The sequence below is a fragment of the Carlito syrichta genome, unplaced genomic scaffold (assembly GCF_000164805.1).
Source record: "Carlito syrichta isolate Samal-C Ts95f unplaced genomic scaffold, Tarsius_syrichta-2.0.1 Scaffold304647, whole genome shotgun sequence".
NCBI lineage: Eukaryota > Metazoa > Chordata > Mammalia > Primates > Tarsiidae > Carlito > Carlito syrichta.
Window position 1 is genome coordinate 50,775 of NW_007248743.1, and position 12,213 is coordinate 62,987.

Genomic DNA, 12,213 nt, shown 5'->3' on the forward strand with positions numbered 1-12,213 from the left:
AGAGGACACAATATATCGACCTACGTATAGGCAGAGAATTTTAAAAATAATAATCCAAAAATATATCCAAGGAATTGAAGCTAGGCTTATATATTAGGACAAGGTCAGAACATGGGCTTCCTGTTATGGTGCTGTATTGATAAGAAGCCAGAAGTGACAGGGAACATCTCCAAGATTTCAGTATTTCATAGAATTAGGCCTCCAATAAGTGTATGGCCAGAAGAAAAGATCACAAAAGATTCAGCTTTCAAGTAGAGTGCATTCTCAAAGGCAATGAGGCAAAAAAATAAAATAAAATAAATTCTAATCTATTCACATATCCTTCAACTGGTTGCACTTATGTGAAATTTCTTTAACAGAGAATAATAACTGACATTTATGACGAGCTGGGTATTAACTTATCCGCAGTTCATTATGTATATTAACTCTTTAGTTCTCACAATCCTAAAAGGCTTACCAAATAAATAAATTGTGATATAGCAAGGGGGGAAATTATGGTTCTTAGAGCTTAAAGACGGAGCAAAGGCAAAGGCAGCAAAGGCTGAGAGTCAATGATGATCAAAACATATTTGTTAACTACCATGGCAGATTCTGATGTTTTATGTGATGTTGGGAGAGAAGTATTAAAAAAGAGTTTGAAAATGAAATGAGTTTGAAAATGAGTTTCAAATGAGTTTGAAAATAAAATGGAATTGTGATAGCCTGGATAAAGGTGTTTTCACCTGTTTGATTATTTCAAAGAATCATGAAACATATATTACAAAATATATCAAGCCAGGCTCGGTGGCTCAGCCTGTAATCCCGTGGCTTGGAAGGCTGAGGTGAGTGGATTGCCTGAGCCCGCGGGTTCGAGACCCGCCTGGGCAACTTGGCGAGACCTCATCTCTACAATAAATCAAAAAATTAGCCGGGCGTGGTAGCACGTGCCTGTAATTCGTGCTACTTAGAAGACTGAGGCAGAGGGATCGCCGGAGCCCAGCAGGTCGAGGCTGCGGTGGCCAGGAGCAGCCACTGCACTCCAGTCTGGGCAACAGAGTGAGAATCGAACTCAAAAATAAATAAATAAATAAATATATCTATATATATATATCAGTTTATATGTTCCTAACAGGTACTAAAATTACTGGCATTATAAGATGCATATTTTACACTGTGGACTTAAGACACAATAGTTAATATTATTTCTAGCATTATATTTTTAAGCTCTATTGCTGTCAGCCCTTACTGTACATTAAAATCATCTGAGTAATTTTTTTAAAGACCCATTTATTAAGTTAAAATCGCTGGAACGTGGCTGAAAGGTGCTATCCGCTGTTCAAGTTTCAAACCACTGGCACAGGCTATGGTGTTAGCTTGACTTGAATCACTTAAAAAAACCAAATTATTAAGTTACCTATATGTCTTTACTGATTGTTTTATTAGTAATAGACTTTGTATAATTTACATTCCAAGATTTTTAGTGATTTTCTAGTGATTTTCTATAATAATTTCATACTTTCTTTTAGAGAACAAGATTATTAGAAAAAGGTAACATTTGGTCTTGGGATATTTGAATTTGACTTCTATTTCTAAGCCTACTATCCCAATTAAAAAAATATTGAGCTTGATCTCCACCGATATGGAATATCCTTAAAATATGCTTCTTTTGAGTCTTTGCTCAATCAATAGTTTTTAATAAAATGCAGATGCAGGCAAAGAACTTCCCAGAAAAATACTGAAGAGAAGGATTACCCAGGAAATGGTTTTACAATGCAGATTGAAGACTCCTTTTAGGCTTAGGGGAATCAAGATAGAAGAGCCTTTAATTGATTCCCAACTACTTTGTAGCATTTAGTCCAGAAGGCTTTCATCTCACTGTAGTCTACAAATATATAAAATAATTTATTAAAATTTGTATACTGCATTATAGAAATTTTTAAAAATTGACATACAACTCTTAAAAATCCCACAATTAGGTATTTTTGTATAATATCTGTATGTGCTCTGTGCCTTAATTATGTAACATAGAACAAAGCTGAATCTTTAATTGACATATGTCCTGCAATTACTCTATTGCCATTTTGACTGAAATCCTTAATGCTATCCTTAATCATGCTTCTAATATCCCATGCTGTTGTAAATTTTACAAAAATAAGACATTCTTGTTTTGTTTGAGATTTCCCAGGAACCACAGGTGATAAATATAAGGGTATGCCAGGTTAAGGTGAAATGAGTAATCAAACAGTGATTCTCCATCAAGGTTGCTCATTAGAATCACTCCTCATCCCCACCTTCACCCTGCTTCTTGGGAGATCTCTGGAATTTACCACTGCTTAAACCTCACCAAGATTAAATATGTCTTGGATGAGTTACAGGCAGCAATTTTATTTATAAGCTCTCTCCAGGTGTTTCTAATGTGCATTTGGTTTAAGAATCCCTGAGTTAGACCAAGATTTGTGATGGTAATAAAGGGGAAGGAAGATGAAATACATAGAAAAATAACTGGCATAGAGTCAGGTACATAAGAACTGAAATAACCAGTGAGGAAATAGAGATCAGAATAGTGGGAGCATAATTATGGCATTAGAACAGAGTCAATGAGCTTTCAATAAACAGAGAATGTCTATAGGAGATCATCAAATATGGATGACCAATTGCCAAGAGGATTAGGGGATGAGTTTCCAAATTTAAAGTATAGAGAACCACAGAAAGTAAATAGCCATTAATAAATTAAGGATCATAGTCATATTCCACAGGATAAATAAAAAGACTTTTAAATAAGTTAAGACTGAAAAACCAAGCATATGACTTTTTTGCAGTTAAATTATTTCTTTACTTTTTATATACAGCCTTATTTAGAGTAAAAAGTGCAATTGATGTGATAAAACCTTGAATAATTTGCTACATTAAATATGAAATAATTGAAAGCAAACTGTTCAAAGCATCTATATAAAGTTCATAGTGCCTTGAAATACTTAATTTTAACATAGACAAATTGAAAGTGCAATATATTGATTGTACAATACATTTCTGTAAGAATATCAAGTGTAGAACTTCAAATCTTGCTCCTCCCTCAATATGTATTTGGTTCTTCATTTAAAGCTGCAAATTACATTGGGGACAAAAAAAATTTTAATGGCAGAAACCTCTAGATATATGACAAGCTTTCTGCAAATAGGCATGTAGTCTGGTGACCTGAACTCTTTGTACTAGGGGTCAACACACTTGGCTGTGTTCCTTTTTAACTTAACATTACACATCAATAGTGGATTTTCTTGCTATACCAGCTGTAACTCTTGATAAAGATGAGCTTACCAAATTTTGTTCAAATACTTCAATTTGCTCTTCAGTCAACTGCTTGATTGTTAAAACAGTCAATTAGGCTATGTGAAAAACAGAGAAAAAAAAGAAACCAAACTCTTCTATCATCACAGTATACTTTGATATGCTTCCATTGAGTCTATTTTCTATGATTTTGCACATGATTGAAGTCAAGTTCTACTAACAATTTCATATCTTACTTTTTCACAAAAAATTATTTTCTATCTTAGTGTTCCATAACCAGCAATTTAATGACTATACAACACTTCATTGTGTGAATTTTTTACTCCCCTATTGCTGGGCATTTAAATACATTTTTTACTGAAACATTAACACCTCAAATAATTTCTTTTTAATAAAAAATGATATACCAACAGATATCAATAACAATTTTTAAAGTCACTATAGTGAACTTCTTCACAATACCACTTTTCTTTTTTTAAATACTTTTTATTTTTTTGTTTTAAATATGTAGGGCATAATTCAGGATTAGGCAGATAAGTGGTCTTCTTCCAGGTAAAGTTTGGAACAATACCACTAGTGTCTCAAGTCAGGCAAAGAAAAGAGAGGAATAATACATGAGCATGAACACTAGAACTTAAGAATCAAGATTCAGCTACTCATGAAAGATTCTGGACATTTTTGCAATTCCTTCTCCAAGTATTTCTGGAAATTCCCAAAGGATGATGTAATTATTTCAATGCATCAACCATATCACTGTGTACTATTGCAGATACCCATATCCACTGAAACTTATGTGACTGTGTTTCCATATTAAGAAGCTTAGCACTAGCAGATGGAAAGCTCTGCTTTCTGGATGATTTGAGTTGGACATTTACAATTAAGAAAACATGTTCCTGAAACTTATATTGTGTAATGTCAGCTAACAATATATTTTGAAGCCTGGGATGGTGGCTCATGCCTATAATCCTAGCACTTTGGGAAGCCAAGGCAGGAGACAATGCGCCTGGACAATATGATGAGACCCCATCTCTCGAGGAAACTTTTTAAAACAGAACAAATTAGCCAGGCATGGTGGCATATGCCTATAGTTCCGGATACTCGGGAGGCTGTAGGGAGAGGATCACTTGAGCCCAAAAGTTTGAGGCCACAGTGAGATAGGATCAGATCACTGTACACCAGTCTGAGTAACATAGCAAGACCCCCATCTTTAAAAAAATAAACAAATAAGTAATTAAAAACTAAACAACATATTTTGAAATAAGGAGGATAATATCCCTCTTCATGTATTTAGCTCTAAAATACTACAGCATTTAGTAAAACTTTAAAAAAGTACAATTACTCCTATCTATGTTCATTTTATTACAATTGTAGCTAAGCTAAAAAAATGTGGAAAAAAATTATTATTATTTAGGAGCTACAGTTGAATCTGCTACATGAAACCAGACTGTTTACCTCGAAGTATATTTGTCAGGAAACTTGTTATTCTTCTATAATTATGGCTTCTAACAGTCCTGCCTTTTGTTTACAATTATGAATGTCTATACTTGTTCAAAACTCAATTGTGGTCAAGGTTTTGTCTTCAGCTCTTGGCTTATTGAGGTATAATTGATATAGGTTCACTGTCTATATTTAAAGTATGACATGCTGTGATAAGTACAGATATGTGACATTAGACATTGATATCTATGCATATATATATACACACACACACATAGTATATGTGTGTGATATCAGTATACTATGACAGATAATACGTAGAGAGAATCATGAAAACATTACTATAATCAAGATGACAGCATATTCATTACCCCCTTATATTGTATTTTTCATCAGAGAATTTAGTTAGTTGTGGATGGTCAGTAATACCAGTTGAGAAGGGGAACAAAGGGAATAATGAGGAAGACCAGAAAATTAAGGAGAAAAAGAGCAGAATAAAGCATTTCTATAATCTGTAGTCTTTACCATCCTCATTGCAGAACATCTGTGTAATTGTTCAGCCTGTGCACAGCAACTCTGTAAAAGCCTCTGTTATGCATCCAAACAAAAATACTCTGTGTTAGTTTAATTTTATAAGTAAACATTTCATTTACATTTAATAAGACAGTTTGTATGTCAATCAGCAGAATCAGGTGCTACAATGTTAGATGATAAATCTAAGTGATTTGCAATTTATTCAGGTTTACATCAATAAAAAATATATTGCATTAAAATTGGGGGAAACCCCTAAAAATAATAGCAGTTATCTCGTGTATTTAGCCTATTCCATTTGTCCTGGTATACATCCTGCAGATTTTACAATACCTAAGATGGAATAATGATCAAGTCTTTTAACTTCTGTCTTGTTTTCACCACAGAAGGAAGATTTTCTCCATTGCCACATAGAACCTTACAGATAAGACAGCCATATCTTAGAGGTCTGAAACTCTGGCTTCCTTTGATGAAGATGTTTTCTAATGATTCGTAGTTTCAAGGCTACAAACAGAAGTTTTAGAGTACTTGAACACATGTCCTACTCAGGATGTACATTTCCATCGAGGTCCTTAAGCATATCTAGAGGATCCTCAAGGAGAACTCAACCTTTGGACAATATGCAGATACGTGAAGATGAAAAACTGAATTAACTTAATAATGAAATATAATAAAGAATGAGAATGGCAGTTTTTGCAACAGGTGCAGAACTTCAGATGGTTTGCTCACAGTATTACAGAAGGATCAAGCAATGGCTGTGAGCTGTGTAAGAAGACTGAACATCAATGTTCTGGCCTTGAGGATGGCACTGGGAGTTCTTGTATCTAAGCATAAAATCTAAAGTGAAAAGTGTTTCTATGAAATATCTAAGCCACTGGAGAACGTTGTAGTTAACAGAAAGTGAAAGTCATCTCTTGTATAGTAGTAATGGTAGGGCCAATGCCCATCATGAATAAAGAACAGATCTACTTTTTCGGGTTTCTGGACCCCAGACGACTTCAGATTTCTTATATGAACTTAGGGAGAGCAAGAATCTCCACAGAGAGATTGACACCCTTGATTACACTGATGAGTGGAGGCCCTGGGCCAGTTTTAATTTACCTTAGAAGAATAATGGTAGGTAGCATTTTCTTTTCTTGGACGATTCTGAAAAAAAGTCACATTTATCACACTTATTTTTCATCTTACATGGTACCTGAAGCCAAAAACATGACTGAAGAGCTGCAAAAAAAAAAAAGAGTTTCTCAAAGAAATTTGAGAAAGATTGGCAATCCCTTCTAAACCAATTTAGGTATTTAAACATCGCTATAGATTCCAATCTCATCATAGTGACAAATAGCTGTCAATTATCAAGGTAACAGTCTAGAACTGCAATAAGCACTCACACAAATTGCTTCTTTTAAATTCATTTGGAAATAATCTATATCCATCTACAAAAAGCATGCTAATGTCTTAGAATATTTCCCTATATCAAGTTGTCGTTTTTATTTTTTTTTGTTTCCAAACCATTACTGTATCTTCTCTCCTATATTTTTATCTAGCTTCTTTTCTTTAATCTAAATAGTACATGAAGTTAGGTAGAAAGAGAAAGCATTTTATTTCTGAATTGCTCTTTTAATATCAGCAAACCCTGCTATAACTCCTCAGCACATGCTGTAGGCATTCCATCTCACCCTAGCAAAGGTGCTCTGGTAACCTGTGTTCAGGCTACCCCTAGAATGACATCTTCTCCATTTGGGAACTGACAAAAGAAGAGAGAAAATAATTTATTATTTTCATTATAATGTATCTGACTTAAACTTTATGTACAAAAATATTTGATATGATTAGCTAGTAATAAATTAAAATGTCAGTATTCATTGTCTTTAATAGAGAAGAGATAGATGGAGAACTGGAATGTACAACACTGCTTCATGGTCTTCATGAATTCCCATAAAACTGAAGTAAACCATCTATGCTACTGTATTTAACAACTAAGATCAATAGTTGAGCCCGTTTGATGTAACATTTCATAAGCTTCAAGCAGAAAATATTTTAACTCAACCCATTTTGCATGATTCTATGTGTGTGCTTACTGAATTTTCTCCACATTTTCAGCATTTTAAAAGACTCTAGTAGACAGTACCACTGTCAAAAAAAAAAAAAAACACAACAAAACACACTAGAGAAAAAAAAACCTGTTATACCTATTGAAATAAAAATGCTTCATATGCTAAACATGTGTCTTTATTGAAAATTTTTAATTTTTTTAAGGTTTCAAGACACAGCACTTTTGCAAAATATATATGTAATTTTACCTTCATATTTGGGTTTGCTTACATATCAATTTCCTTTGCATTCATATAATTACAGCTGTGTAGCTTTGGGATTATTATTGTATATTCTTTCTTGAATGTATTTAAAAATGCCAAAATAATGTTATAGTACAGGGTAGCAACATTATTTGAAATAATGAGGAAAAGATAACTTTGAATTTCTGAAGTTGGTTTTTATCATTATTTCATTATAATGAGGGAGAGACAATAGCTGATTATTCTAAAAGAACTGTCATTATGTAGAATGTTTTGAGTTTGCTTTAATAAAAGAATGAGAAAAACTTGTACTTGACATTATTAATACAGGAATGATTTCTTGTAATTTTTTTAAATAAAGTAAGGTTTTCATTTTTTCTATAACAACCTTATTAGTCTCCTTTTGTCATTATTTTTTTAACCTAAAATACAATTGTTAAAGACAAAATTCAATATTTTCTGATTTAAATTTTTTTTTAATTATTGGAAAGAAGTAAATTCCATTCCATTGAAAATACAATAATATGTATTTACCATAGATAACCAAGGAATAGGAAAGTAGGGACAAAGAATCAATAATGGTAAATTTAGAACAACTCAAAAGTTTACAGAACAAAACTGATGAATGTATTAACACTATGATAAATGTAATTAATGTTATGAAGAATGTTTATAGAGGTGTAAATGTGGACTCACTTTATTTTAACCTAGTACTACAAAATGAATTACTGCAAGAAAAATAATGTTGTGAGAGGCCAAAAATATGAGAAGTGTTTCTGTATAAATAATTTTTTTTTTTTTTTGAGTTGGAGTCTCACTCTGTCACTCAGAGTGGAGTGCAGTGGCTGCTCCCGACCTGCTGGGCTCTGGCGATCCTTCCACCTCAGTCTTCCAAGTAGCTAGAACTACAGGCGAACGCTACCATGCCCAGCTAATTTTTGATTTATTATAGAGATGAGGTCTCGCCAAGTTACCTAGGTGGGTCTCGAACCCACGGGCTCAGGCAATCCACTCACCTAGGCCTCCCAAAGCTCTGGGATTATAGGCTGAGCCACCGAACCCGGCCATACATTTTTAATAATAACAATTTTAGAATGAAAAAATAGCAATGAAATAAATGGAAAACTGACAGCATATACAATTTGGGAAAAGTGAATTAGTAAGAATAATTAGAATTTTTTCTTTTGTTTGTTTTATTTTGCTTTCTACCTCTTAAGGTGGGGAGTAGTTGACTTGAACAGTGGGAAGAATTACAAAATGACACATTTGGGACATTTCATAGACCTTATAAATATAAAGACATTATCCTGCTACTAAATTACCCTGTTGTGTAAATCCCCAAAAATGCTCAGAAATAGGATGTGTTTTAGAAATGCAATTGTGGTGATAATGTAGAAGGACTGTAGGGATTTTTAAAAACTGTTAAGAACAATAGCTACATTGATCTGGTAAAGACTTGCATAGATAGGTTAAGGTGAATACTTCTGTCTGCTAAAATAAACATGACATCAAATCTCAATGGCTTAACACTTTAAAAATGTATTTCTTGTTCACTCAAATTCTAATATACATAATTCTGAAAGCCAACCTTCTGTTTCCTTGATTCATCAGGAAATTTGTTTTAATCTTAGAATTCCACCATTCTCTAGGGCTTTGATTTCCTTGCCTTCATTCTAGATACCACAGTTAGAAGGCATTGTAGATTAAGAAGAACATGGAAGATTTTTATGGGCCATGAACGAAATATGTCCAGATTCCATTTGCCAAGTTCATCTAGCCACATGTAACTACACATGAGTCTAGAAAATATAGTATATTCATGTGCTAAGTCAGTAGGTAATACAAATTTTGGTGAACACATAGCAGTTTCTGCCAGGGTCTACCTATCTTGTACTAAATAGCTATTTTACTCCTTTTTCCACATAGAGAACATACTCATCCTTTCTCCAAAACATAAAATTCTACTCAATCACTTTTAACCTCAAAGCCTGTAATCTCGGATTAATGTACAATCTCTTCTCCATTGAGGCTGAATATGACTTCTAGGGACTGTATGATGTATAAACAAAGAGATAAGCTTCCTCTCAAAATCTTCCTGCCATAATATGTGAAAGTTGTTGTTTCAGCTTGCCATAGTATCTTACAGCTGTTGGTATGCTGGAAATTGCTTTAACAATCAGTTCCCTGGGACAAGATGGAAAGAGTAAGTGAGGTAGAAAGAAGCTCCAATTTGTGGTGTTTGACAATTTCCATGGTGTAAATAATCCTGTCAAGTCCAATTTCAAGCAACTGAAGTGATGTCATTGAACAAGGAGTTGAGATGTGAACAATGAGTTCTCACAAATGGATAACTTTTTTTTCTCACTAAAAGATTAATTTTATCACAAATGGATAAAGATATGTTGACCATCCTCTGTCTTGGGAAGGTGAGTCAACCTCTCTCTCTCTCTAATTTACTTTCTAGTCATTGGGCTTTGTTAAACTCTGGTGTGCCCAGGTGATTCTTTGAGCTATGGTTGTCATGTTTTCCTAGCTTTGTCCCCCTCCCCTACTTGGGTAGGTGAATCTCTCTCTCTCTCTCTCTCTCTCTCTCTCTCTCTCTCTCTCTCTCTGTATCTAATTTACTTTCTAGTCATTTTTTTGTTAAGCAATGACCAAGCCATGGGCTCTTTGAACTATGGCTGCCATGTTTTCTTAGCTTTGGCCTCCTCCACTACCTTGGAGAGGTGAATCTCCTCTCTCTGTTTCCCACTCTCTAATTTATTTTCTAAATAACTGTATTTTCCAATAAAAAAGGAATACAAATGGATCGAGATTAACTAATCTTTATCACAGAATATTAATCAATAATTTTTGTTCTCTTATCTGAAACATAAACTGTGAAGAAAACTGGGTATGGTGGCTCATACCTGTAACTTCAACATTTTGAGAGGCTGGAGCTGGAGGATTGCTTGAGCCCAGGAGTTTGAGACAAGCCTGGAAGCATGACCTTGTTTCTAAAAAAAAAAAAAAAAAAATTAGCTGGATGTGTTGGCACATGCCTGCAGTCACAGTTATTTGGAAGGCTGTGGCAGAAGGATCACCTAAGTCCCAGAAGTTGAGGCTAGGGCTACCTGGGATAGTGCCACCCTGACTCAAAAACAAACAAACAAAAAACTGCAAAGAGCACAAATCATATAATAAATAAATAAATGTTTACCATAAAGGATAAAGACTGATTAATGTGGCAGCCACTTGAGAACCTGATTCTGGTCATTGATTCAAAATGAACATATCATTGACCCTATGACAGGAACAGAATAAACAACCTAAAATGGCACTGCAATAGTGTGTCTTCTGAAGAAATTTCAAGTGGCATTCTTTGAACACTCATGAAACATTCTTTGCAACATTTTTTTGTGGATTCAGTTCTGAGTCTATAGACTCTGTTTACCCACAGCATTAGTCATCTCCTCTCACCAGCTTCCTTTGTTTTTGTATAAAAACAACTGGACCAAGGCTCAATGGAGAGAGCGAGAAAGAGCTGAGTCAGTAGGTTGTGTCCCTGACATGGTATGTGAAAATATGGAGGTATGAAGGTACTAGAGCATCCAATAATACAGTCTCAGTGTGAGTCATCAACTACAACACAGTACCTTTCTCATTAGCAAAACCTGTGAAAAGAGATGTGATCACATCATAAGCACCTTCAAAGCAAAGTATTCAATACTGTGATCAAGCTCTACAAGACCACCATTTGTATCCAGCAATGAAACTCAGAGAAAACCTATTATACTTCCAACAAGATTCTGTGTGACCTTTGCCTCTGAAATCCAAGGTGACCACAGCAATGTCCAGGGACAGAAGCAGTTTATATCTGCACAACATGTGGTATTACTATATTCTTTTTTAAATTTCTTTTTGCCAGATTAGTAGTACACATGATGCCTCCTTTTTATTTTTCTCCATAAGATTGTAGGAAACAAATTCGTTTCCTCTTTCTTCTTTAGTGCATACTCTGTGACCCAACAGATACAACAGTTCTGTTTTCACTGTGCCTGAGCTCACCAAAGTCCTTGATGCTGCGAATAATGTAGCAGCATGCAACCTACATCACCATGACCTTAACTCCTGCTGCTGGCTTCCACCCTCGATGAATATGAAGAAAGTCAGTGAGCAGTTTCTCAATGTACAAGAAAAACAAAATAAAACAAACAAAAAATCAGCAACCGCTTATAATATAATATAACCAAGATATCAGTCTGTGACATACTTCATCAACAACATAGAAGCGTTATTTAAGCAGTCTCTAAGTAGTACACTACCAAATATCATCAATTTCAACTTTACTCCACTGGTATACATAGCAAGGAATGAAAAAAATATATATTCCTGGAAGGTGAAAGCAATATTAAACAAACCAACCAAAAACTCTTGTTAAATCCCACAATTTCAGATTGCTGTTTGTAAGAAGGATTTTGATGAAGAATTCAAGAAAGTATTTGAGGAAATCTGCATCTGTCTTCTACAATTGCTCTTTCACCTCCTTCAGAATTTGCATCTTTTCTATCTCTTTTTCCAATCTAAAATAGTTTCCTGTACATGATAATTAATCAATAATAAATCAATTAATAATAAATGTGTGGTTTGGGATGGAAAAGCAGTATATCCCCCATCATCCCAAAGCACACACACTCCTTTTATACACACA